The following is a 25,663-nucleotide window of genomic DNA, read 5'->3' on the forward strand; positions in this document are numbered from 1 at the left end:
ATCTACAGATCTCATCATCAAAACATATTTAGGTACCAGAATTTTTATCAATCTTTGTCAGAGACAAGCAGAACACCCTCTCTGGTTTTGTTTTCCTTGAGCTTTCCCATACAAATCTTGCTTCTTTTTAGGGTCCGTCTTCCACCTGCTGGGATAGAAAGTTGTTTTGTCACCCGTATGTCTTGCTTTGAGCCACTGGAAAAATACAAATGTGGGTAAGAAATTTAAAACTGCCCCCCTGAGAGCTCTCTCACCAAATAGTGTTTGTAACTCAAACTGCTCCACCGAAACTGACTCAAAGAGAAAATGGAGTTGTTAAGCACAGTATGTGATTCTCTCCATCTGAGGCTCTCAAGTTCCAAATGTCAGTGCTGGCTTTGGGACAGCACTAGGAATGTTCCAGTAGGGCTGCCTGATTCAGCCCTACCCTACCTTTTGAAGTTGTGGCACCTTGTATTGTGTCTAAATTAAAATATGCTCTTGCATTAAAATAATACACTGAATTCAGCTTCAAAAGCTGTCTCAGAAACTGTCTCCCCTTTGTGACAAATGCACAGTCCCACTCATTTCTTTGCTCCACAAAGTGCTGTCAAACATGTCCAGTCATCCGGCGCTCGCTGCAGCAAAACTGTTCATCTCTCAAAGGCAGTGTTCTCAAAGCCCTTCACAAACCCCACTGGCAGACACCTCCTGCTACCCCCTGCAAGGGAAATGAGTAACACTCATCTAGTCACACAGAGGGAGGTGAAGTAAAACGAGGCAATACAATTTGCCCACTGTCACACAGCAAGCTTGTCTGTAGTGTGAAGCTCCTACCATTCTAACACCTCAGTCCTAGTTTCTAAGCAATAGCCCAAGCTTCCTCTCTATTCACCAGCTCAAACTACTGCAAAGGATTAAGTAGGCACTTAACATCATATTGAACAGGAGCCAAAAGAATTAATTTCACAGGAGAGAAAGAAACCAGCACAAAGAATTCAACAAGTTGGGGGGTGAAGAGCCTGTGTACTGATTAAAAGACAGAAACACTTAACTGCTAAAGCTTGTAGTTGTCAAATCTAGCCCTCCCATACTCCTTCCTCTGCCCTGATTTGTGAGACTTCAAAGAGCAAAAAGCCTCTCTACATGAGAGAGAAACTTTCTAGAGAACAGAGTGCAAGTCACTTTTGCCCAGTGGTTCACCTCTCCAGGTGCTCTCCTAAAGGAAGTTCCTTTACTGGACAGCAGCCACAGGGAACTGGGCACCTCTCCCTTGAGAAAGATGATGTCTGAATCCCGATGCTCCATGACATAGCCTAAACTCTGGTCCCAGAAGAGTATGTCTGTCTCAGAAGCACTATGCTGTGCCTGAGTTAAGTATTATCCTTGCTCTGCCAGGACTGCAGATGCCGTGTAACCTGTCACTGGAATAGCAAATGAGCTCACATTAAAAGGCCTTGAACCTGAGCAGCGTAAACTTGGTCCTTACAGGCTGAGCAAACCAAGCCATTCATTACAAGTAGCAAAGGTGACATGAAGCGAACTGGAATGAAATGGTTCACGGCACTAATAAACCACAGGAACAGGAATTAACCTGACCTGTAGTGCTCAGTTGTTACTCTTAAACCAGTTTTACACGTATTTTAACCAGTCTCCTCCTTTCCAGAAGAGAACAAAGAACCTCAATAAGACAGCGAGAATCTGAGAATCTCTAGTTATTCAGCAGCACACCAAATAAGCAATACCTTTCTGTTGAAACCACCACTAAAGCTCATCAAAGTGTTGCAACAGCATAAAAATGGGCACAGCAGCACAAAAATGGGCACAGCAGCACATGGTTAATCATCTGCTTTTATGTTGAGTAGAGAAATAGAGCCCCTGATGTCTTCTTATGGAGAAAGAACCTTTTCCTGATTGAGCTAAAAGAAGATCTCTGTGAGAATGCGTAGGTGTCCTTAGGATTATTTCCTCCAGTCTCCAGCCTTTCTTAAGCCAAACATTCTCCATCTCTTCTACTACACTGCAAAAAGCAGATGGCACATATGCTTCAAGAAAACTAGAGATAAATGGTATGTCTAGAACTTGGGTCTATTTCATGGGATCATTAAAAATGTTCACTTTCCCAAGGCACACATTAAGAATTTACTCGAGTCCTCACACCTTGCCTGCTTCCATTCAGGCAGAAAGTATATCAAGAGGTGGGAAGTGAAGCATAAGCAAGATACTTATTTTGGCTTGATATAATGAAATGATCAGATTGAAAAGTTGCAACATGCCCCAACAGGCAACCTTAAATCTCCTTTACTATCTGATCATCACTAATAGCTACTGCAAGCAAAGGGGAAAATAAAATGGAGAGCCAGCAAAATCGAAATTTCAGTCAGCCAACAGGAACAAATACCAACAAACTTCCATATAAGCATTTGAGACATTCTCTCCTTATCACTCAACACAGACAAACAAAATAAAGACCTCACATAATGGAGTTTATCCTCTTTTATGATTGATCCTAACACATATTCCTTTATGTGGATCTTACAGTATGAGGAAAGAACAAGAAAGCAATGGGCCATACCATGCACACAGAATGGAAAGCAGCCTTTTCCCCTCTTCCATGTTGTCCTAGAATCGTACCTTGCCTTTGGTTTTAGGTTTGTGGAGGGGTTAGCTTTTGCAGATTCCCACAGGTGGAAATTCTTCTGCTAAGCCTGCCAGTAGAAAGGCCACCTTGCTATAACCATGCTTGCTCATATGGAATAGCTAGGAATTTTCATTCCATTGCAACTTATGTCATCAATCCTGAGCACCACATCACTGCTGTGCAGGCTCCCTCCTCCTGCAGATTAATCTTGCTGCTTGGCATCAATGGAAGAGCATTCAGAGTTGAGGAGTACTGGCACACTTGAATATTCAGCTAATCCTCTTTCAAAAGGCATTGTTGCTATTCTTGGAATAATGAGTAGGAAGTTTCCTTGCTCTGTTAATGGGTCCAATTAGAGGCAAAATTATTGAGTTGTTTTCTTACAGCTTGCTCCAAAGATGCCATGACCCACATCACTTCTGGTTGAAGGAAAAGAAGTCAAAGCATTCAAGTTTTTGACTGAATAGCAATTCATTAAACAACAACTTAGTCAAAAATTGCTACAGTCCAAACATTCTCCTGACAAGAAGTGGGATTTTGGCCCAGAAGGAACACTAAGAGATTTTTAAATGTTGGTTAACTTTTTTTAATGACCTTCCAATGGAATATCTAGGAACAAAAAACAGACTGCTGACTCTTAAGCATCACATTTTATTGAAAGATACAGGTTCTCATGAGACTTTGTCATACATTGAAAATGTGTGGGTGGTTTCTTAGCCAGTTTTAGTGTTCATAAATATTCTCAAATGGTGCCAGAGGGAGATTACAAGAACTCCTTATGCTTGTGCTCAGTGGAAAAGGATTCTGAATTCTAACTTATCTTCTTGGAGACTAGCCACTAGATAATCTCCTGTTATTCTGGTAGCACAATTCCATCATCGTGAACTGAGTGCAGTGTTTTCTCCCTCATTGAGTAGCATGATCCATCTTGGCTTAGGGTGGCTGAACTTCTCCTGAGAAGTTCACTTGCCTGTAAAAGGGTGTTAGAACAGTTCAAAACTACCTGTGCAGACAACACTCTCCTCCTTTCCCTCACCCACCCCATTCTGATGTCTGATGTATTCCATGCCATAGCTGTGGGAAAGACACTGCAGTACTATTCACTGACCTGGGGCACATCATGGTCTTTCTTGTCCCATAGTGGTGACCATGGAGGCACATGTGACTGCATTTTTTATTGGGGAGGGGGAAATATTAGAAACCTGACTGCTGTAGAAGATGTGGAAGAGATACAAATTAATGCCTGGATGCTAAACCTCTGTCTTGAGTCCCCAGCCCATGTGAGTGGCATAGCTGGGCAAAGAAGACAGTGAAGTTACCTTGCCCTCTGTGACACTACTGATATATTTTGTAAAATTAAGGTAGGGTAGCTGTTCAGAATAAGAACAATAGGCAATTTTTTAAATACTTCCATTAAACCTTCAAGTGCTTTATAAGGCAGGTAGTGGGGAGAAGTAAACAGAGGGAGTACCATCCCTTAGGTGAGATCTGGCAGTCAGTATGCTGCAGAGCTGAGTATGGAGGAGCTTTGAGCCAGTGATATCCAAATACTTTCTCTTGGAAAATATACTGGAAGATCATTTAAGGATTTAAGTTATTCTGGGAGGATCAAACTGCTCTTTTTCTGTGAGTGTTAATGCAAACCAAGCACCTGAAATGTCCTGGTGACTTTGGAAGATGCAGTCTTTTAAAGTCAGTCGGAGCAGATGGGAACACTGCTGTTCAGATTCCAAATGTGAGATGTGCTGCTGCACCATGAGCTCCTGAGAAGACAGTTTCTTTGCCTTTGAACTGAACTCCCTCTGAAAATAAATGCTCAGGTCAGTAAGCCATTTTGGATAGGAACTAAGAGCTGCCCTGCCTGACTATAGATGGCAGGTAAAGATCCCACACATGACTGCAGCATGTTCTCAAAAACCAACATTTCTTGAAAGATGTCTGGTTTCCTTCAGATTATTTTGCTGTCCTAAAGCAAGTGTAAATGTTGGATTATGTGAGGTCCAAAAAAAGTATGTAATTCTACTGCTTTTAGACCATCCATAAGCTTCTGTATGATTCTTTGTCATTTTGCACTAGTCTTCCTGCGCTTTTGACTAAATTGTTGTGGTTGATTGGATTACAAAAAGAGAAATTACCCTTTCATTTGTGTTTGATAGCTTAGTTTCCTTTCACCAGTAAAAATTGCAGCATGAGGAGCCTTTATACAAAAAAAAATGTGAAAACAGGTGCAAGTGGGGGTTCATGTAGTTCAAGATTGGAAGTCAGCAATGTTTTAAGAAAGGCTGGGCATTACTTGTGTTGTATTCTTGCCACCTGCAAAGGTATGCTTCTCTCTTTTAAAAAAAACCTGGAGTGACATCCTTGTGTTTGACAAAATTCATAGCAAGGCCATACTCAGGGTGACTCCAGAGCAGACAGACTGTGGCAAGTTTTCAGTGCAGTTGCTAGACCTCCTTCACACTGAGTTGGAAAGTTCTGTTTTGCAGCACACAGTGGCCCACAGGTGCTCGGCTGTTACAGGCAAAGCGAGTCACTGTAGGCACGCAGCTGGATTGAACACTTCCAACAGAAACTGCAGGGGGTGCTGCAGTAAGTGGTAGCCCTCCTTGTGAGTCATCATTGCACCCGTGCCATGGCATGGTGCTGTTAAGGTTCAGTGCCCCCGGCAAGATAGGATGCTGAAATCACTCGAACTCTCAGAAAGACTAAATGGATTTTTGTTGTTGTTACTGTTGCTCCATGCTTGCATGTCTAAACCTGGAGTCTTCTGTCAAGCTCCATTTGGTTAACAAAAATCACTGGGGCCCCAGCTAACAGCCTGGTCTCAGTTGGTCAGCCCAACACCTGCACAACAGATTTTGTGGAATAAATGGCAATTCTGATTACAGGGAACTGCTGCTTTCTGTCCCAGAGGCAGCTGTGTCTCAGCAGCAGGTAATGGTCAGTTTGAGTGCTCAGAAAGAAAAAGGATTCTGTAAATGGAAATTAATATTCTTCTGGCTTGGAAAAAAAAAGTACAATGTCCCTCAGGGCAAGAAGGGAATTCCAGTCTACAGCCATTATTTGATGGAACTGTTTCCAATTACATATTCTCTGAACTCCTTAATTCACAAACTCTTTTTTTTCTAAGGGGAATAGTGCTTCTGAAAAGCCTTGTTAAAGCTGTGTATAGAGGGAGAGAATTTCTTAACTGCCTCAGCTAGTGCTTCAGTGCAACGTGTGAATGCCAAGAGCCCTCTGATAAAGTTCATGCAATTATTGGAAATTATTTCATTGCACTGCTGTGTAAGAGCCCCTGTGAAGTGCACACCAAAGCCTCTATCAGGCCATAGAGCTTGGATCATAGAGCAAGAGATGTGGAATCCACTGGAATGGTCACGGGCACCTTGAGAGCATGTTTGGAGTTGGTGGTGTTGCCCGGTTGTGCCAAAGGGACGCTCTGTGGGTGACCTGTGGGGCTGGGCACTGCTGAGGGCCACGTGCAGAAAGGAAATGCATGAGAGACTTTCCTTAGGAAAATTAAATGGCAAAGAGACAGAAGGGTGAGCTGAACTTTCACATGTGTGTACAGCTCCATATTGTACTGTTTCTGGAAAACTAACGGTGGCCAGCTGGAATGAATAAGATACAAGAGGTTGAAAGGATGTTCTTCACTCAACAGTTCAGTGTCATAGCCTTACATTTTCCTTTATGATCCTTAAAATGGAAAAGACAATTATTTAGGGCCTTCCCTATCACCCTCTTCTCCATAACCCAGAGCTGAACTCTTAAACACCTGAAGGCATGTCTGTAACTAGACTGACTCCTCAGCCTTTAGAAGCTAAATCACAACTGAGGCCAGGAGGTACTAATTGAGATATTAGCAAGCAGAGGAGTTTTGAATCTCTACAGGGTTGGGGTTTTTCTCCTTTATACAGCACCCCAAATTTCATAGTCTCTATGTAGACATGTAAGATGCAGGCTATCTTAGTCCAGCTCGGTAGGTTGGTCTTTTCATGTACTAAGTGCTCTGAACAAAATTCTGTGAATGCCTAGGAATACACAGGTTCCTTAATTGTGGGCTGCTGAGGTGTTGTGATTGGAGGGAGGAGTTTGTGTGTATGTAAGTCTGTGCCTTTCTTTCTTTTTTTTTTTTTTCTGGGAGATTCTAAACTCAAAGCCTTTGTCGTATTTTTTCACACCATTCCTCAGCCTACAAGTATTTTCTAATCTTTCTTCTCTCCAGTGGACAGCTTGGCTTGCTTTCCAGGGTCATTGACTTTGATTTATCGCACTTTATTTCTACAGTAATTAAGACTTGTGTAATAGTCTTGATTTTCTTTGCTCTCTTTCTGTGACATTTTCTAGTTCTGGCTTTTGTTCTTTTGGGCTTTTGCTAGAGGCTCCAAGTTTGTTGGAAAGTGTTGCTGCCTGCAATGCATACAGAATAAAAGTGCTGTGGATTTTTGTTACTAGATATCTACAGCATGGTTGCCTTTGTCTGCAAGAAACTAGAACCAGTGACTTTGTTACAGCTGGTACTGAGATCTCCAAGGGTCAGAATGAAATTAGGAGGTGCCAGTCCTTCATTCCCCTTCCTTTGCCTTTCTCCTGCTTCTAATGACTCAGAAAGACTGTGGTAGCCTCCACATGCCAAAAAGATCAAGGGAATGGCACTTATATTTATTGTTTGACCTCGGACAAAATAAAAATCCTCTGTCTTTCTGGCTATGTGATATTTTTGACCAATAGGAGATTCACAGGAAGAAAAGTCTTCAAAACAAAAACAGGAAAGGAACAACGTGATGGAAGAATAAGAGGTGGACAGGGTGTCTTATAATGGGTTTTAAGCATCCTAATTCTGCCTTGGCAACTGATAAGATAGGGCTTTTACATCAATCAAAGGAATGTTCCAATGAAAGATAAGATGAGGAATTGTTAATAATGAAAGGAAATGGAGGCTACAGTCAGGAAGAAAGGAATAAAGGGAACTGTACAACCTTACAGAATTGAAATTCAAATGCATCGGGACATTGGTCCTTAAAGATGAATCTGGAGGCTCCTGTAGTGATTGGCCCCATATGAAATACCAGGAGCTGTGAGGTAATTGTGAACCTCTGGGATCAAGCAATACTAGCACATTTGGGAATGGAAAACATGCCACAATGACCCATAGCTCTCCACAAAACAACAGTGCTGCATCTGAGAATGGACTGTTTGACATGCAGCAGCAGTACAGCATCTGACCCAGGTGCAGAAACTCTGGGTGACTAAATGCCATCTTGCAGGATGTGCTGAAGCTTTGTGACTCCGGATGGCACACGCCTCTGAAATGCAGGAGTTGAGACCATTAGTTACTATCTCATCTTCTCCTTCCAGCTGTTTGTTGTTTTGCTTTGCTTTGCTTTGTTTAATTAATACAGCCTTCTGAAGGAGAGGGCCATGCAGCAGTCACTTCAGTGTTTAACTTACTTCATAAAAACAACTGCTGTCAGGCAGCGTTGGGGCTGGAGTGATTACAAGAATCTTTACATAAATCTCTCTCCTGAAACTCATTTTTATTAACAAGTTCTTGTATCAATGTTCTCTTTATTATCTCTCCCTGGGAAGGCTTGCAGTCTGTCTCAAGACCCTCAGTCTGTTAAAGGAGGAGGCAAAACAGAGGCAACTTAATAAGTATACTTGTATTACAGCAGACTTCACTGTTGCTCTCATGTGCCTCTATAAAGACTTTCCAGGCAAAATAAAGTGTTCTGCTTTTTGCTTCTTTAGCATTTATAAAGGATGCCTTCATACAACACTGTATTTTTAATTTCATACCTCCTTTCCCCTCACAGTTTTTATTGAAACTTACCTCTTTTTCTTCTGTGTCAGATCCTTACTGAAAGGAACCTGGGGCTTTTGGCCTCAACAGTGTGTGTCAGGAAAGAAGCAGGGGATCAGGGATAAAGGTAGGGTAACTCATATTCCATTTTGTGAGGGTCTTGATGATGACCATGATTTTCTTTGAGTTTTTTCTTTATTTAAATACTGGAGTGTGGTAGGAAAGAAGTGTGTTGGCTTCATGTGACTTTCCCATTTTTGATTCTCCAATATCCTTTACTGAATTAAACAAAAAGGAGGAAATAGGGTGAGAAAGACTTCATACTCCCAGAGTTTAGAAAATAAAGGTCTGTTGGGGCTAAAAACAACCAGCAAAAAGAAAAAAGGGTTTGGAGAAGCATCTTTGTCTCTCTCATGATAAAACCAGGATGGGTATGAACTCTGAGATATGCGGCAGTGCACAGAACAGCTGCTGTGGCATTGGGACCCATGCCATGTCCATTACTACAGCCAATTGTTCTCCCACAGACAACAGGCGCTACTGACTACAGTGCTACCCTCCTTGTTTGCTTATTCAAGATATTTTTTTAGTTAGGATTGCAGTTTGTACTTCTACCATGGCTGAAATAGCTTTTCCTATTAACTGCTCAATCCAGCTACTAAAAGTTTAATTAAATATGCATCTGTTGCCTGCAGGTCCACTTGAATACCGAGGGCCTCTGCTCTCTCCTCACTTATGCCTCTTCATGGCTGTAGACTTCCACTGGATTGGCTCCATTGCCTTTGATGGTTGCTCTCCATTTGTGTCAAGGTAACCAGAACAGGAATGTTACACTAAGTGTCTAGAAGACACTGGGAACAGACAAAATACGTGAGCAATTTTCTTCTTTAGATCTATAGTTCGTTCTGTGAAAAATCTTCTTCAGAGACTGGTTTGAATGCTGTTTGGGAGATGGCTTGATCTATCTTTTCTTGAAAACCTATTCTTATGTAATTAATAATTAAAACAACAACATCAAAAGACTGATCGAGAAAATTGGTTTAGATTCTTCACAGTCAAATCCCCAAACAGTCACACGCACACACACAGAGAAGTCCTGTGCAAGGAAATTCAGCAAGCCTTTCTACCCAGGAGATTTTCAGCTATCTATGGAATTGTTATGCTCTCTCCACCATTATAATTACAGCTCAGTGAGCGACGTGGGGCATCACAAGTTCTCAGGGGTGCACAGTGTGTGTGCAACACACAGCTACCCAAATGGGTGCAAGCATTCCCTCTCGTGTGCCAGCATTGTGCCACTGAAACAGCATTCCTGTCTCGCAAAGCAGGCCAGAAATATCCTCAGTGGATGGATTTGCTATTATTAACTAGCATACCTATTAGCAAATGAGGCGATTTCTGGCTTGGTGCTAGTGGAAATCATAAGGCTGTAAGGACAAAGAACAGCCTGAACTGTTCAGTGGAAAGGAGTCCCTGAGAAACGGAACTTTATAAAGGACAAGAGAAAGGTCAGTAGGAAGCAATCAACCAATGTTTGCACTCATCATCATGATGGGCAGGATAAAATTGAGATGTCACTTTTCCAGATTCCTATCAAGTTCTCTTTTATCTAAGTTCATAAATATGAAGCTAAAGAGCTTTTCCTGCTACATTTGAGGAACCTCTTTTTTTTTACTTCATAATTTATATGAATATCAGTGCTTTGGGAAGTGAAAGATTAATGGCAGCTGTCTGGTGCCAAGCAGAGCACAAGCAGGCTTCCTCTGCGTAGCTCTGCAGTTTCTTCTCACCTGCAGCACCTGCATGAGCACCTGTGCTGCTGCCAGTACACCCAAAATCTGCTAGCCCAGACCTATGCATCCACATAGCTCTGCTGCTGATGCAGAAAGATGTTTATGTTATTGCTCGTTATTCCAGTGTGGATTGTCCATGCAGCTCTGCTGATGCATTAGAATCCTGTCTTACTCTTTCTCATGCTATTCCAGTCTTTCTCCTTCTCCTATCCCTCCATATGCAGCATCTGCTAGTCCTTTGCACAGCACCCCGACTGAGTTCTGCAGGATCACTTCCTCCAGTTCTCCATGTCTCTTCCTTAAAATGCAGACCTCTCACATTCATCTCAGTTCTGCCCAGTAACTCCAACCTCACAAATGCAGTTCTGGATTTGTGCAGCAGCTCTGCTGAGCAAACTTGGATTTGTCACCTGCGGAAATACCCACATAAAGGGTAGACAAACATCACTGAGCTCACTCTAGTTTATCTTAATCCAAACACGTGGGAGCCTACTGGGACCAGGACAAGAGCCACTCTACAGTCACACTGCCATGAGAGATCCCCCTAGCTAGCAGAGGGTAGTGGTAGTACACAAAATCTACTATTTCAGTTTAAATAGGAGCATCCCCAGTTGTGCAGTTAGTATCAATAAATACATCTCTAAAGTTTGTGTCAAAACAAAGCTGTGGCTGCTGCTGATCTTATTGCACCTGCCACACTACCTGCTACAACAGCTCAGAAATGGAGTGGCAAAAAAGGTTGATGTGTCTCTTAGCTCCACAGGCTGTGGTCCGAGGATTGATACTGAGGAAGGCTATGCTTGATTTTAGTATCATATGTAACTGTGGTTCTTTGTTTTCAGTATAGAGCAGGAACTGGGCTACAAGCAGATAGCTTTTTACTTGCCTACTGAGCACTCCCACCAAGTGTTTTTTGTACACTTTCAGAAATTTCCCAGATTTTAATTCCTCTTGCTTAGAAGGCTCTACTTAGTTCTTTCCTTCTTGAAGCATGACTTCTTTTTTGCTTACTCAGAGCTTCTCCTAAGCTATCTCTGGGGCATTCTTAGTCCCATGTTCAGAATGTGCTCACTCTTTGAAGCAGAAAACACAGGTCAAAAGAGCTGACTTTTTTTCTGCAGTCATCACCGCACCACTAAACAAAACAATTAAATGTGAAGTTCTTTTAAAAAACTATTGCCAAATATTCCCTTCTGTCATTTCTTATTGATGATTTTGTTAATTCAGTGGGTTTCTGAAACCCATGTGAGTCACCAGCCATAAAAACTGGACGTATGTGACATAAAGCACATCTCACTTAAACAGTTCACCCAGACAGTTGTGTGTGACTATATGTAATGTTTTTATACCTTTGAATCCCTCATTCCTTCAGACTCCATTTCTCTACTAGAGATATATATCTAGAGGGAAAGGAAGACATTCTCATGGAAATGCAGGTGCCTCATTCACATGCTACTTCATCCTACCTATTCACTGTTCAGTACATGCAGGCATGCCATGCTCCTTGTCCTCCCAACAGCTTTCTGGGAATCCAGCAGCAGAAACCTTCCTCACAGCCTTGATCTCAGCAGTGCTGCGTTCACATGCAGCCATTGAGGTGTAGCTCTCACCTACGCTGCTCTCACAGCAGAGCTGTAAAATGGAGGGTTTGGGGGAAAGAGAAGTTAAAATTGCAAGTGAGAAAGAAGAACAAGAGTGAACTAAGCAAGGACAAACAGGAGGTGCTGTCTGGAAGGAGCCAGTGAAGTTTGAAGAGGGGCTCCAAGCTCTTTTTCTGGAGACCAGTTTCATTTTTGCTAGTATCTTTCCAAATGCCATTCTGCCATCAGGAACCACTCAGGTCCTCACTTTTCTTTGTTACTTTAGTGAAAGGCTTAGTAATAGAGAAATGTCGTGAAATAGGTCATATTTTAACTAATTTTTGTGACATATCTCCAACTAGTGCCATACTGGATCCCCAGGGAACAGTTACTAATTGTGCCTCTGGTTAGTGTTCACCTCAGGGAATTCAAACCAGCAGCAAATAACACCAGAATGGAGAAATAAAAAAATGGAGCTGGAAGATAAGAAGCGAGAGTGAGGTCCTGATACTCCAAGGTCCTAAGTCCTTTCAAATTGAGGAAATCAGTATACTACTACAGTACAAGATGAGGGGGAAAACTAACCAACACAAACAGCTCCTTGCTGGTAAGAGAAAGAAATTCCAGAAACATCCAAGGCACACTCACATCCTGAAGGCATTCCTTGTTCCAGACCTTCCTTGCCAAATCTGTCATTAACAAATGCAGCCTAGGTCTATACTGAATGCACTCTATATGTCTATACTGTGGTACAAGTTCTGTAGGAACTCCCAGAGTGTTCCCCCTCTCAAACGTGCACCAGAGTGTGTCAAAGAGTACTTGGGTCTGTAAACCACAGGGGCCTGCCTCAGTACGGAATAAAAACCAGCCAGGATGGCAAATCCATATCAAACTGATGTCCCCAGGTAACAGTTAATCAGGATAAGCTAATGAAACTTGTTACCATCAAGCCCTGTATCACAACCAGGAAGGACGGGGGAATACAAATGCTCTTCTTATTACTGGAAATTAAAATGCAGCCCAGAATCCAATTAAGCCACACATATCTGTCATGCAAGAGCTCTCCTTAGGTGAGGCAGGAAAGATCTGAGAGAGCAAGACTTTGAAACTGCCTGCATGACTTGGTGATTGCATGTACTGCTGTGATTGTGCCAGGGGAGGAGGGGATGGAGGCTGCAGTCCCCACTATGGCTCTGTATTTAACAGAAGAGCAGGGGGAGGGTATATATAACTGTTGGAAGAAGAAACTGGGTCTTGCTAGGCAGTGTTTTTTGAAGCAGGTACTCTGTCAACTTATTCACATGCACTTCTGTATGTGATAATTACTTTCCGCTTCCATACGTTGCATGCAGTGCCTGCCTCTGTAGGAGGCTTTTTCTTTGGCTCCCACGAGAGGAGTATTTCTGGTGTCTTCCATGTGCTTCCTGAGCTTTTTCCCATCAAAACAGACTGAAACAGCAGACTGTAGACTCTTAGCCTACCTTCTCTCACTACCCCTCACCATTCTGTGCAACTCACAGCTGGTTCATTGCTGCAAGAAGCAAAACGCCTCCAGCATGCGTACATGGTTTCTTGCACTGTTTTACACTGACACATTTTCTTGCTGGTCTAGCTGCTTTTGCAAACCTTGCTGGGCTTGAATGCAATACACGTTCACAGCCTTGCCAGCCTGAAACCATATGTCTCAATTCCTCCCCAAATTCAATATTCAATTGTATCTCCAGCCTCCACTGCTCATTCTTTCTAGTATACATAACAGATACCAATCATGAAAAGCTGTTAATGATTTTTGATCAAGTTACAGCTCTTTAATTGGCCAAAACTTTTTCTGATATCAAGCTGTCCAGGGAGTGAATCGGATTGCAGGATTTAGAGCTATGTTCTGTATGCTATAGAAGTGACCTTATAACATTTAACACTTCTTGTCCTGTTTGTCTCCTTCTTTCAAGGCACTGCATCCTACTTGACAGATCAGAGCCCTGGGACACAGGTTTTACTCTCAGCTTTCACTAGTTGGGTGAACTCAAGCAAAACATTTTCCATGTCTTCATTCCCTCCTGTCAAATGAGAACTACCTTTGTAAGAACTGCTAAAGAGTAATGCAGAAAACATTATTATTATTATTATTGTTGTTGTTGTTGTTGCCTACATTCCCATGGTATTTCTATCATTCATCCTGCAGCAAGATCTTGCTATAGTTAGAGGTGTACTAGAGCTTACATACTTGCTACTTCCTGCACTTTTAGATATTGCTAGGGACATTCAATAGCAATATTTCCCCTGGGAATAAGTGCATTACTTCCTAAAGCACTTAAAAATGTAACATTAAGGTGTATATGTGTTCAACTCTTAAATACAGGTGTTTCTGGTGTTAGATCTGAGAGCTGGCCATAGCAGACTGCAATGAAGCCTTGTAAAAACTGCAGCAGAAGAATGGCTCTGATTCCTTATATTTTATATTATCACTTGTGCTTGAGGCAGCAGGATGTAAATCGCTTAGTGAGGATTTGCCAGCATCTCAAACCTGTGTCACACAAAAGAAAACAACTTCCCAAGAAGAAGACAATGAACAATGAGGCCTGTTGTCAATTAGGCAAAACCAGTGAGAGGAACATGAGGACACATTTACTCCAGGATCTGTACAGGGATAACACCTTTGCTCTCTGTATGTATATCCTATGAAGGGTCACAGGTGGTCAAGGTTCCCAACAATTAATCTGAAAAACAGAGGTGTTAATAGCAGGCAGAGATATCCTGAAAATTATGCTACCCGCGGTCATACTCCGCTGTCCTCTGCTGGCACTCGAGGTATTTCTTGGAGATCTCCCAAACACCACCCAGCCAGGTTAAACTGCATTGCTTTATGAGATCAGATAAACCTCCCACCCCACAGTGATGAGAACTAGTCACATATGCTCTGGGCATACAGTAGTGGGCTCCTTCCTTAAGCCCAGGAGTTGCCTACTGGGCTTCAGCCAGTCAGTATCTGTTAAGGATACTGTTCAGTGTGTGCTGTTTATTAACAATTTCTCCTGAGTAAGAGGCTTCATAAAAATAGAACATAAACCCCTGTCATTCTTTCCCTCCCTCAGCTACACCAAAGCATCATTACAGTCGCACATGTAAATGAACCACGCATTGAAAAACTTCACAGCCACTGCAGGAGAAGGATATGGAGCTCCTGGCCCTCCTGCATTCTACAGTTTCCACTGGCCCTCTTCTCCTTATAACTTCTCCCCACTGCTGTCCATTCTTCCACCACCTTGTACCTCCCTGCACAGGCAACCTTTGCTGAACCCCAAATTATGGCATATCCTATCTTACAGCTGTTGCAGGAGCTTCAGAGAGCATGCAGAGGTGCACATTGCTGGGATGTACTCCTGAGGCAACGCTCCAGCCACACTTTCAGGCTTGGGATTTGAAGAGTAGGTTAATATAGACTTTAAACCAGCCTGAGGGCTGCCCTTAGCAGAGAATAGAAACACACTATAGATGCCTCTCATCCTCTTCTGCCCCTCTTCCCATTACCAGTGCTTTCTTTCTTCTGCCTACATGTAAAATAACTTGCTGAAAGCAAATGGTGTTTGGCAGAAGCCTTATCCCCACCTCAAAGTAGATTCTTTCCTCCACTTTTGGGAGGCCAGATACCTTTAAATATCTGAGACTCAGACTCTTTGCCAACACTTTTTATCCACCAAGGATACAATCTGGTATTCCCTATCTACTTGGCTGTGTAAAAGCCATGGTAAATGAGGTGATAAAGGTGGCATAATAGCTCCAGTCAGAGCATGTCTAGTGAAGAAAATATTTCTGTATTCAGCTTGACAAAGACGAGAAACTGACTCCTTTCTCAGCAGAAACAAGGGATCAGCAGTGGATGTTGCTGTGACTTAACATGGAGATCAGTAATTTCCCAAATGAGTAATAAAGAATTCTTGGGGGAAGCATTACAGCAGTTGGCTGTGCCATCCCAAATGACTGTCACGGCAAGTATGCACAGAATCTAACAGGCTAATAGGCTAATAGCTAACTCTAACTACCTCCAGTGGTGGGACAGAAGTCAGTTCAAGAAGATCTGTAACATCAGATGTTATCTCATGTCTCTCAAATTTGAAGCCACATAGTTAAGTGAGACATTCAGATTTACGGTTACGTGGGAACAAAATCTGGCTCTCAGACCTACCTCCATTGTGAAACAGTGCAAATTACTGATCAGAGCTGTGCAGTCTGTCTACTGTTTGACTGGATGTAGATTTATTAGCACAAAACATTATAGAAGAAAATTACTTGAAGAGAGGTCTTTGGCACGGGAACCAGCAAACTCTCAGAGCGAAGGCAGGAGATTCCTCAGATTCCTTGCTAGTTCACATGAAGGTTAGTGGTCCAGTGTGCATGGATATCAGCATGGGCTCTCAGGACAAATCCAGACACTCAGTTACTATGGTGAAGGGGGCCATGCAAGTACCTAGGCAGACACAGGCAATTTACTGGTGTCCTACTGGGAATGGATTTGCAAATTAAAAACAGCAAATTAAAGACAAGGACATTTGTGAGAATTCTGAACTGACTGCAGAGCTGAAGCTTCTCCTGGAACTGTCCAAATGAGGCAGAAACAGTATGATTCACAGAGAGGAAAAAGCAAGGAAAGATATGTTTAAGCTTGGTTCCATGACTGAAGTAAAAATAAAGGTAATAATCTCTATAAATCTGGAGACATACCGTCTCCTTTCAAAAATGCTGTCACTTATAAATTCTGTGAAGAACCTTAGGGCCAAACCCATATTGATTCAGGAGGCAGATCCAGGGATGCTCCATTGTGGCAGGGTCCACCCAGGCACTGCAACACTAAGATTCTGGATGCTGAGACAGGAGCAACAGTATCAGAGCAGCTCTCACACTGGAGCAGGATAGGGGGAAGCACTTCAGAGGACTGGCTGGAAATCAACATCATAGAGACAAACAGACTGGCAGCAAGGTCCCTTATTTAATAGAAAGGTTAGAATTTGAAGAAATATCCAAACTACAGCAAAACCTGAAGAAAATCCCAAGCCTCCTCAAGATCTATAATAATTTCAGTGTCAATTTTCTGCTACTCTTGAGAATGACATAGAGGTTTCAGTGTGTTTCAGGAAATAACAACTAAGCTCTCTAGCAGTAACTGCCTTAGCAGCAGCCCAGGCTCATGCAAATGCTGGCAGGTGGATTGAGATGATCCACCAGCTTCATATGCAAAGCCAGGAGGAGCAACAGACTCCATTTGCCAGTGGTAAACATCCACCTGTGTGTCACTGGAATTCCTACAGTAATTAACCAATTCTTTATAACTTTAATATTCCAAGACTTTTAAGAGACTATTACAAACAGAACACCTGTTCCAAGAAAGGGTCACAGATTTAGAGTGGACTGTTGAGGCATTCTGATGTACCGGTGCATTAATTCAGAAAACTATCTAGGACTTTGTCTTTATTGCCTGGGTTCCTAAGCAAAATGTGTCCTTTGTGACCATATAATATTTTCCTTTCTTCCTTCTATCCATCTGCGTCTCTTTCTTTCTCTATGTGTATGTGTGTCTGTGTTGGTTCCTACTTTGTAACTGCAGATCCCATGGAGAGTTTCAACCAAGTTTAACTGAGTTACAGTGATTTCAGTGATACTAACCTCTGACTGAAGTTCCATGGAAACAGTTGGCAGTGTAACAGAGAGAACTTTGTAGGTTCTCCAATGAGAAAAAGGCTGCTCAGTTAACTGAAACCATTTTTCCACAGAGAAGTCTCCATGGTAGAGATGGATGTTATAAAAGCCTTGACACCAGGAGAAGCTTAGATCAGAACTCACATCTTGCTAGGCATCAGATGTAACTGTGACACAAATCTTCTGGAAGCCAAGCTTTATTAGTTCTGCAGATCACAGATCTCCTTGTTTTCAGCTAGAAGAGGGCAGGAAGGACAAGGTTTTCCATTTCTTATTTCTTACTCAAAATCACTTCAATTTCATCAAAATGTCCCCTCTTAGATGCAACTAATCATGAAAAATATCGATCTCCTTCTATCGCCCACAGAAAGTGCAACTTCAGATCACATGAACATAATGGCTGATCAGTGAGCATAATCTTAGCAAAAGCAATAAAAATAATGCAATAATACCTGTGTGAGAAGCAGACTGTGCATGCACAGCACAGAGAAAAGGAAAAAAACATTATCAAACAGAGCAAATGTATCTTTATAACCCTGCAGCAACAAAACTCCTACCACCTTATATTAAAATACCATAAGAAAACATTACAAACATATTACACAAGGAATCAGAATGTTGCTTAATGGTTTTCTCATTGCTCACTGTTATCTCTATGAATTGCTATCCACTGCTATCCTCAACACTCATTTACATCAGTGGCTGGATGTGTATCTGCGTGTGAGGACAGATATACAAAATCTGGTACAGATCCTCAGGTGATGTAAATTGTCATGGCTGTACTGACGTCAGTAAAGATGCACTGATTTCCTCCAGCAGATGATTTGCTTTTCTGTATGTAAAAAGCACAGAAACTAGGTGCTGCTTCAACTTGGCTCTGAGACACTTACTGTAGACAAAAGCTCATGCAAATATATTCTCTTTTCTGTGGGCAAATATACATATTGCCTTGCTGTACTCACTGGAAGCAAGGACAGGAGCTTTAGGCTGCTTCCTATGCTGGAATTTAGAAAAAGGTTCGTTCCTGGTCTACCTGCCCACTCCTGTCTGTAACAATAGATCTCCAACTGCTTTGCTACAGATCTTAAAATACACAGAGATGAAAAGGTCTGTCCAGCATCACAAGTCTGTTAAAAATAAATTTAGGAGGAATTAAAGCCTTATCTTAGGACTTTAATTCAATGCTCTAACTGAGATCCTAAACAGAGCCATTGGGCAGAACAAATCCAATAGTCAAGACTCTCATTTTCTCACCTAGGGCTTAACTAAATGAAATTACAAAATCCAGAATACAAGAATATACAGTATATAAGAATAATACTAGGGGTTTTTTCAAGATACACTTCTTTGAAGGAAAAAAGGTTTATATTATTTTTCAAAAACTATGAAAAGAAAGGGAAAATGGTCACATTTCAGGCTCTGCCTTCATAAATGACTCTTTTCTTTTTTCCCTTTTGTTCTTACATGGTTCAATAGAATGTGGTCCAAGTAACAAGCACAGGCTACAGGTAATTTTATAACAAATGAAATATTTTCCATCTGTTAAACAGAGAATTGTTTCTGCCTTTCCATAATGTTTTCCTAAGGGACAAACAACAAAAGGTTTCATAACCGAGAATGGAAAAAAGGGAAATAAACCACGGCTGACCTAGGAAAGAAAGAAGAAAATAAGCAACCTAACATGGCATTTATAAGGAAAATAACAGGAAAGCAGAAGATGAATTAACCCGTCATACAGAAAGACTATGGTGTAGAGACAGTAGCTGTTTTTTACTGTTTCAACTTGCATTCCAAGGCGGAAGAAAAAAAAGATAAAACTGAGAAATTTCTACAGTCTAATATATAGGTTTGTCTAGAGCTACTTTTGCTTGCAGAAATAATTTTATTATGTGAACATGTTTTTTTTTTTAACGAGTAGGTAGACACCATAATTAATAGAAGACCCACCTTCTAGCTGACAGGATCTGGTCTGGAACTAAGGACTAGACGAGTATCCCAAGGCTAGATTTCTCTGACTCTGACTAAAAGTGCAAATAATTTCAAGTATGGCATAGGTGGGAACGTGTACAGTCTACCTCATGTAAGTAGCCACCTTCTGCATCCATAAGTTGTATGAACCATGCCTAAACTGTATATTCCTGTGCACATCATTTAATGAAGGACACAGAAGTAGCAGTCGCTTGCTGCAATCTCAGAACAACGGGCTTCTTTTCCCACTGCTTGTGCTCCATAGAATGGGACAGCCAGCCCAAGACTCACCTGGCACTGAAGCCCTGGCAGGAATTCTCAAGGGCATTATTAACACCTACTCATTTGGGACATTTTCCTACAAATACCTCTTCCAAACAGCCATGTGAGAATTCTTTTGCACGCTAACAGTGTTGCCATGTGAGTCCATTGCTCCTAAAGTCTTCTTACAGAGCCTTACCTCGATCTGCCTGGGAAGTGACACCAAATGGGTCGTTACAGAGCATATGGAAGCAAGGTACCCTTGCCACCACAGAAGAGCAGCCTGTTTCCAACAGAACATATAGCTGAGTGACATAAAAATGTCACCATTTTTATTAAAAGAAGTAAAAATAATGCATTTGCATCCCTTCTTATTTAAGCATTTTAAAATTCACCTTTTTTGCAGTTACTTTCAGCCCTTGGCTTCTCTTGTTAAATGATTGCTATGAGTCTTCGTTATTCCAAGTACTGCTCTAATGGGTTCAGGACACAGAAACACAGGAGGTGTCTGTCCAAAGCACTACTAGGCATCGTTTCACACAGATTCCTTCCTTGTTCTTACTTCCTGATGCTCCCATCCTGTCAGTGAGATTTCCCACACTAGTAATTTCAGCCTTGACACTGTGTTGCTTTGGCTGGGACTTTATACAGCATCATACAGAAGTACTATCCCCGTGGTTGGAAGTCCTCACGCCGCCCTTACTCAGCAATTTTATACCTAGAACTTCATCCTGAACCCTTGCTAAGCCGACCCCTTTTCCTTCTCTCACTTCATCTGTTATTCTTTAACTATTGTTGTGAACAAATATCTCCATATTTCTCTGCCTGGGATTTTACAGGCCCTGATGTAGATAAGATGCAGGTGTGTTCGTGTTATAAAGTATGTCTTAGCTGATTACAACGTGCATGGAACCAGCATGGACATACCTTTAAGTGGGATATAGTCACAGAGAGTCTACTTTCTGTTTTCCTCTCATTATGCTCTTCATTTCAAAATCATCTAAGCAGGACTTTAACATCTGAGTAGCTATGCCAAAGCAGACCTCCGTCATCTGAAACCCGCTTGCAGCACTCGACTCCAAATAACTTCTGCTGCTGAGACAGTACATTGCTAGCAGGGATTTGCAGAACCCAGGGCAGCACCAATGCAACTATTTCTGGTGTGTGAACGCTCAGGGGAGTTAAACCCTGAAATATGCTGGAGGAAATCTGAAAAAATGAAAGCAGAGGGCAAAAGTAGCATTCCTTGTGCGCCCGTAGTGAAAGGAATAGATATCTGGGGTACATGAGCCATTCAGAGCTGTTCTGGTCTTTTTTTTTTTTTTTTTTTTTTTAATTGTTGGAGGGGTTTTTGTGCTGGTGCAATGCGCAATTATAGCAAAATATGTTAATGGTAAACATAATATTTACAGTTATTGTTAGCATCCATTGAAATCAGTGGGATTTTTTCTAATGCCTTTACCCTGGAGATAATCCATAGAATAGAACATCAATGCATAGTTAAAAAGAAAAATTATGGTAAACAGCACCTTTGCATATGCAATATTTTTATTTTAAAGTTACATAATTGAGCTTTTGAAATAAAAAAAAAAAACCTAAACAAATAGTCTCAGACCACAATGGCAACTAAGTGACTTTTACATTGTCTTTTAAAACTTGCCTCTTTACTATGGTAAAAAATTCTGTCCTAGACCAATACAAAATAAAATAAAATAGTTTTCAACCCAATGCAAATCCAAAATGAGCTTTAAGACCTCTGTGAAAATGTGATTTTAGCAAAATTCTTCCAAGAGCTCTAAGAATTTGTTTTGCATGAGGGGATACCTTGCAGAGCAAACACGGGCTGATAATTTACAGGCAGTACTTGGATTCATTATGTCATGGCAGACAAATACTGTTTCTATGTCTTATTTTCACTGTTGGTGACACGGTTTAAAGAGGACTTCAATGCCACTTTAATACAGAATGTTTGTAAATTGCACCCATGTCTTTTGATGAAGGGAACTATAATGGATTATTACCTATTACTCTAATTGTATTTATCGAAGCGAGTTTTCCCACTAATGCCTGGGCTCAGAATCTGAAGTCCCTCCATACACAGAGCTCCTACTGAGAGTTTCACTGATAAAAACCAGCAGGATTTGGGTCATTTAGACGTAATCTGCTAAATTCAACCCTCTGGCATTTCCCTGATACTCAGTGAAGGGTACTGGGGATTGGCAAAGAAGGTGGTATTCTGATAAAGAAGGGAAGGAAAATTTACACTCACAGGATTTGCCGACACTCCGAGATGGTCCCTTAAGACAAGAAGCTGCCTAGTAAGGGTGATCTGAGCTATGCTAATTTGGCAACCTGTATTTTTGAAGCAAAACATTCCATGACGAATGACCTTATTTTTTTGTTTTTAAAGCTGTGAGGTGCTTATGCAATAGCCTCCTAAGGTAGAGAGAGACAGATGCCGCGGAATAATAATCAGCCTAATTCTTGCTGAAAACCTCTGCAAGAATCTTCTGACTTTTTCTCTGCTCCTTTCATAGGCAAGCTCAGTACTACCTTTCTCACACAAAGACATGCAGCAACAATTAGAGGCCTCTGCATAACTCAGGAATTCTTCCATTTTTAGAGATGGGCTTGGGTTTGTCCCCTTTTAAAATGTAGGCTTTTTTTTTTTTAAGGCTTTAAAGAAAGAAAAGTTGTCAGTTTAAAAAGAAAAAAAAAAAAAGAAAAAAAGAAGACTGAAGTTTTCTGTAAAATAAGAGAGATGCTTCAGTTGGTTTTCCTTACGAATCCCTTGTGGAAGACTGCCCCAGCTGACATGAATAAGTCACATGTGTCCAAAAGCTCAGGTCTTCATTTCTTTCCAGAGCTTGAGGTGAGCTGGGCTGTAAAAAACCCTCAAACTTGACTCAAAATGAGTAAAATCCCTGGGCTGTGTCTGAGGTGAGAAGGGTGAGCACAAGTACACTTAAATGTGCTGCCTGAACCTCCCGTTTTGTGAGAGGCAGAGGAAATTCCATTACTGGCACTGCCTGGGTGCTGCTTTAACCCCTGCTTTCAGTCACTGCTTCCCGACATGCTAAAATATCCTTTCTGTTCTGTTTAGAGTGGCCATTTTCTGTAGTGAACAGTCAGTCCTATACTCTTGGTTAAGTGAAAAAAAAAAAATAGATAATGTTGAATTTCAGGTTTTTTAACAGAGGGAAAAGCATGTTTAGATGAGGGGAGGAAGGAAGAGAGCGCAGGCACCTGGTCTGTGCAGGTATTAACATATATGTCCCCTGCTGTCACACAAAAGCAAAAATACAACTCTCAGGTTGGCCAGCTGAATTATAAGGCATATTGGGCATCCTGTCAATAGGTGGTGAAAGACTCCTCACCCTCCACCCAAGTTGCCTGTAAGTTAGATTCTGCAGTCTCTTTGATTTTCTTCTAACAGACAAAAGAGAGGATGAAACCCAGCGTACACAATCAATGGGGGGTAAAAAAGAACCTGCCAGAGTGAGAAATGTTTGGCCTCTCTCGCATTCCCTTTTCTATACAAAGATTTTGGTTTGCCTAAGCTATAGAAGGAAACATAAGCAGTCTATTTTAATCTTCCTGAGCGAAGAATGCTGCAGGGATTGCTCTGTTATCCCCAGCAGCAGCCCTGACTTTCCACAAAAAGGCTCCATCCATCCCTCTATCTATCTATCTATCCATCTGAAATATAAAGATTATCATATGATATACCAGCAATCAGCTATGTTCTTAGTGCACTTCTCTTTGTGCATTTTGGCATGAAGTAAAAAAATCTACAGCTCTTCCCCCAGTCAAACCCTACTGCAAAAAGAGCTCAGATAAGAAGGAAGTATTTAGGCTTATGCACAGAAATTGATTCTTCAGCCTGTGTAATGACGTATGTTAAAAACTCTGCTCAGAAGCAAGGAAAGCCCTTGCTGAGACGATGTTTCTAACAGAGCCCTCACTGCAGGGAGTCACTCTTGAAAAAACAATGAGGTTGATTATGCATTTTTATATGGGTTTCTTACTGGTTCGACTTCAGGGACTTAAAGCACGGTATTCTGGGTTTACACCAATCGGCATGAGTTCAGCATCTGGCCCTACTTCTTTTTTTAAACTCCAGCTCTTGCATGATGAGTAGGAGCCAGATCCTTTAAATGCTTACTACCTGTATTAGTACTTGAGTAGCCCACTCACTTCCTTTAAGTTGTGATTGCAAAATTGAGTCTTACAGTGCAGTATTTTAGAAGCAGGGATCTGCCTTTTGGGATTCAAGCATGCCTTGACTGTATTTATTCCTTTAATGGTGTTTCTTTCAATAGTAGTATCTTCACTGATTTTTTCATAAAATCATGATAGATGCTTAGCTGTTATGAAGTGGTGTAACTCCACTTACACCAGCTGAAAATCCAGCTTCACGTTGTAGCTCTGCTTGTGTGTTCAAAACAAACATAAGAGAGAAGGGTCCCTTTTATTTAAATTGTCAAAAGAGACAAGGAAGACGTTTTGGGCTATACAGTGTGCTGTGTACTTCATTTGTTTGGACATTACTATAACCAAAACAAGAGAGATCATTCTACAAAAGACATTTCTATCTAGTTTTACTACTTATATCAGATTCTTTCTTACATAAAAGAAGCCACAGCAGAAACTATGCTCCTTCTCCTAACTTCACTAACCCTGGCTTTCAACCAGAAAACATTCCCCTGCTTTCAAAGTGCCTAAACAAAGGAAATTACAATACTGACTGCAGTTGCAATTACCAGCTGGTGAACTGATGGTATATACTGAATACACAATCCAACAGAATGTTGCTCTTCAGTAGTAGCCTCTTCCACCACCTATAGTGCTGGAATGCTCATCCTTGTTTACTACACATGCATGCACACAGATCATTACCAGTATTCACTACTATTAGTCAAGCTTTCTTCACTGAAGAGCAAAGACCAACAAAAAATACTTTGTCCTTTTGAAGAGCTGGATCAGCGTCAGGTGCCACTCACAGAAAAAAATGAAAATAAAATTAAATTAAATTAAAAAAAAAGACAACCCACACACATTTAGGGCAGTAAGCACCCTAAATGTCAAAGCCGTGTACAGTATCTGTATCTCTATGAACATACACACATCACGTGCAATATAATGCACCCCTTACATCAGCGCGGGCAGGAAAACCCCAGCTCACTCCAGGGATGACGGGTTTTTCTGACAGATACCAGCGACTTAAGGCAAAGAGAAGCGACCACAACGCCGCCGCTCTTTGCGAGGCTTCTCCCTGCCTGGGCTAAACCGCACTCACTCCTCGTCGATCCAGGACTCGTTTATTTCTGACAGACAAACAAGGCACGATGCCGTGTGTGAGCACCGCGGGCGAGTAGCCCGAGGGGCTTCCCACGGGCCACAGACACTTGTCCACAGAAATGAGCGCGGCGAACCGGGAGGCTGATGCCTCTTGGAAGCAGCATCCTGGCTCCTCGTTGCACTCTGCCTTGCTCTCCCCGAGAACGCATCGAGGGAGGGATTCCCCCACCCACCCACACACTGCCTCTCTCCCCGTGCGAGGCTGCAGGGGGGTATAACCCAGTTCCCTCTCGGAGTCGGGCCCGGAACGGCTCCCGCTGCCCCCGCCACCCCTGCCCGCCCCCTTCCCCCTTCGCACTCACTCCGCTCTCCGGCTCAGGACGCCTTTGCCGATGGCCTGGGGGGTCTTGTGCTGGAGCAGCGCGGCGCAGCAGCCCTTCTCCCTGCCGTCCTTGTCCGGGGGGTGCTGGTGTGGCTGCGGCGGGGGGTGCTGGTGCCCGGCCGCCCGCCCGGGCCCCGCCGGCGCCGCTTTGCCCGCGGGCGGCGGCGGCTGAGCCGGGAGCTGTTGGTGGTGCTGAAGCGGGTCGGGCTGGCCCGGCGGCGGCGGCGGGGGCTGCTCGGGCTGGGGGCCCTGGGGCGGCTCGGC

The 25,663-nt window shown here is 42.3% G+C and overlaps 1 protein-coding gene across 5 annotated transcripts in view; it reads right to left on the reverse strand.

Moving 5' to 3' along the window:
• Window positions 1–25,395, reverse strand: part of IQSEC3 (IQ motif and Sec7 domain 3) — a 100,803-nt gene extending 75,408 nt beyond the window's left edge. For all 5 annotated transcript variants that reach the window (XM_027660745.1, XM_027660765.1, XM_027660726.1 and 2 more), the window contains exon 1: window positions 25,380–25,395. The gene's annotated coding sequence lies outside the window, so the exon portion shown is untranslated. The remainder of the gene's footprint in view (window positions 1–25,379) is intronic.
• Between the last annotated feature and the right edge of the window lie 268 nt (window positions 25,396–25,663).

This window comes from Corapipo altera, unplaced genomic scaffold (genome assembly GCF_003945725.1).
Source record: "Corapipo altera isolate COAL_440 unplaced genomic scaffold, ASM394572v1 1, whole genome shotgun sequence".
Lineage (NCBI taxonomy): Eukaryota > Metazoa > Chordata > Aves > Passeriformes > Pipridae > Corapipo > Corapipo altera.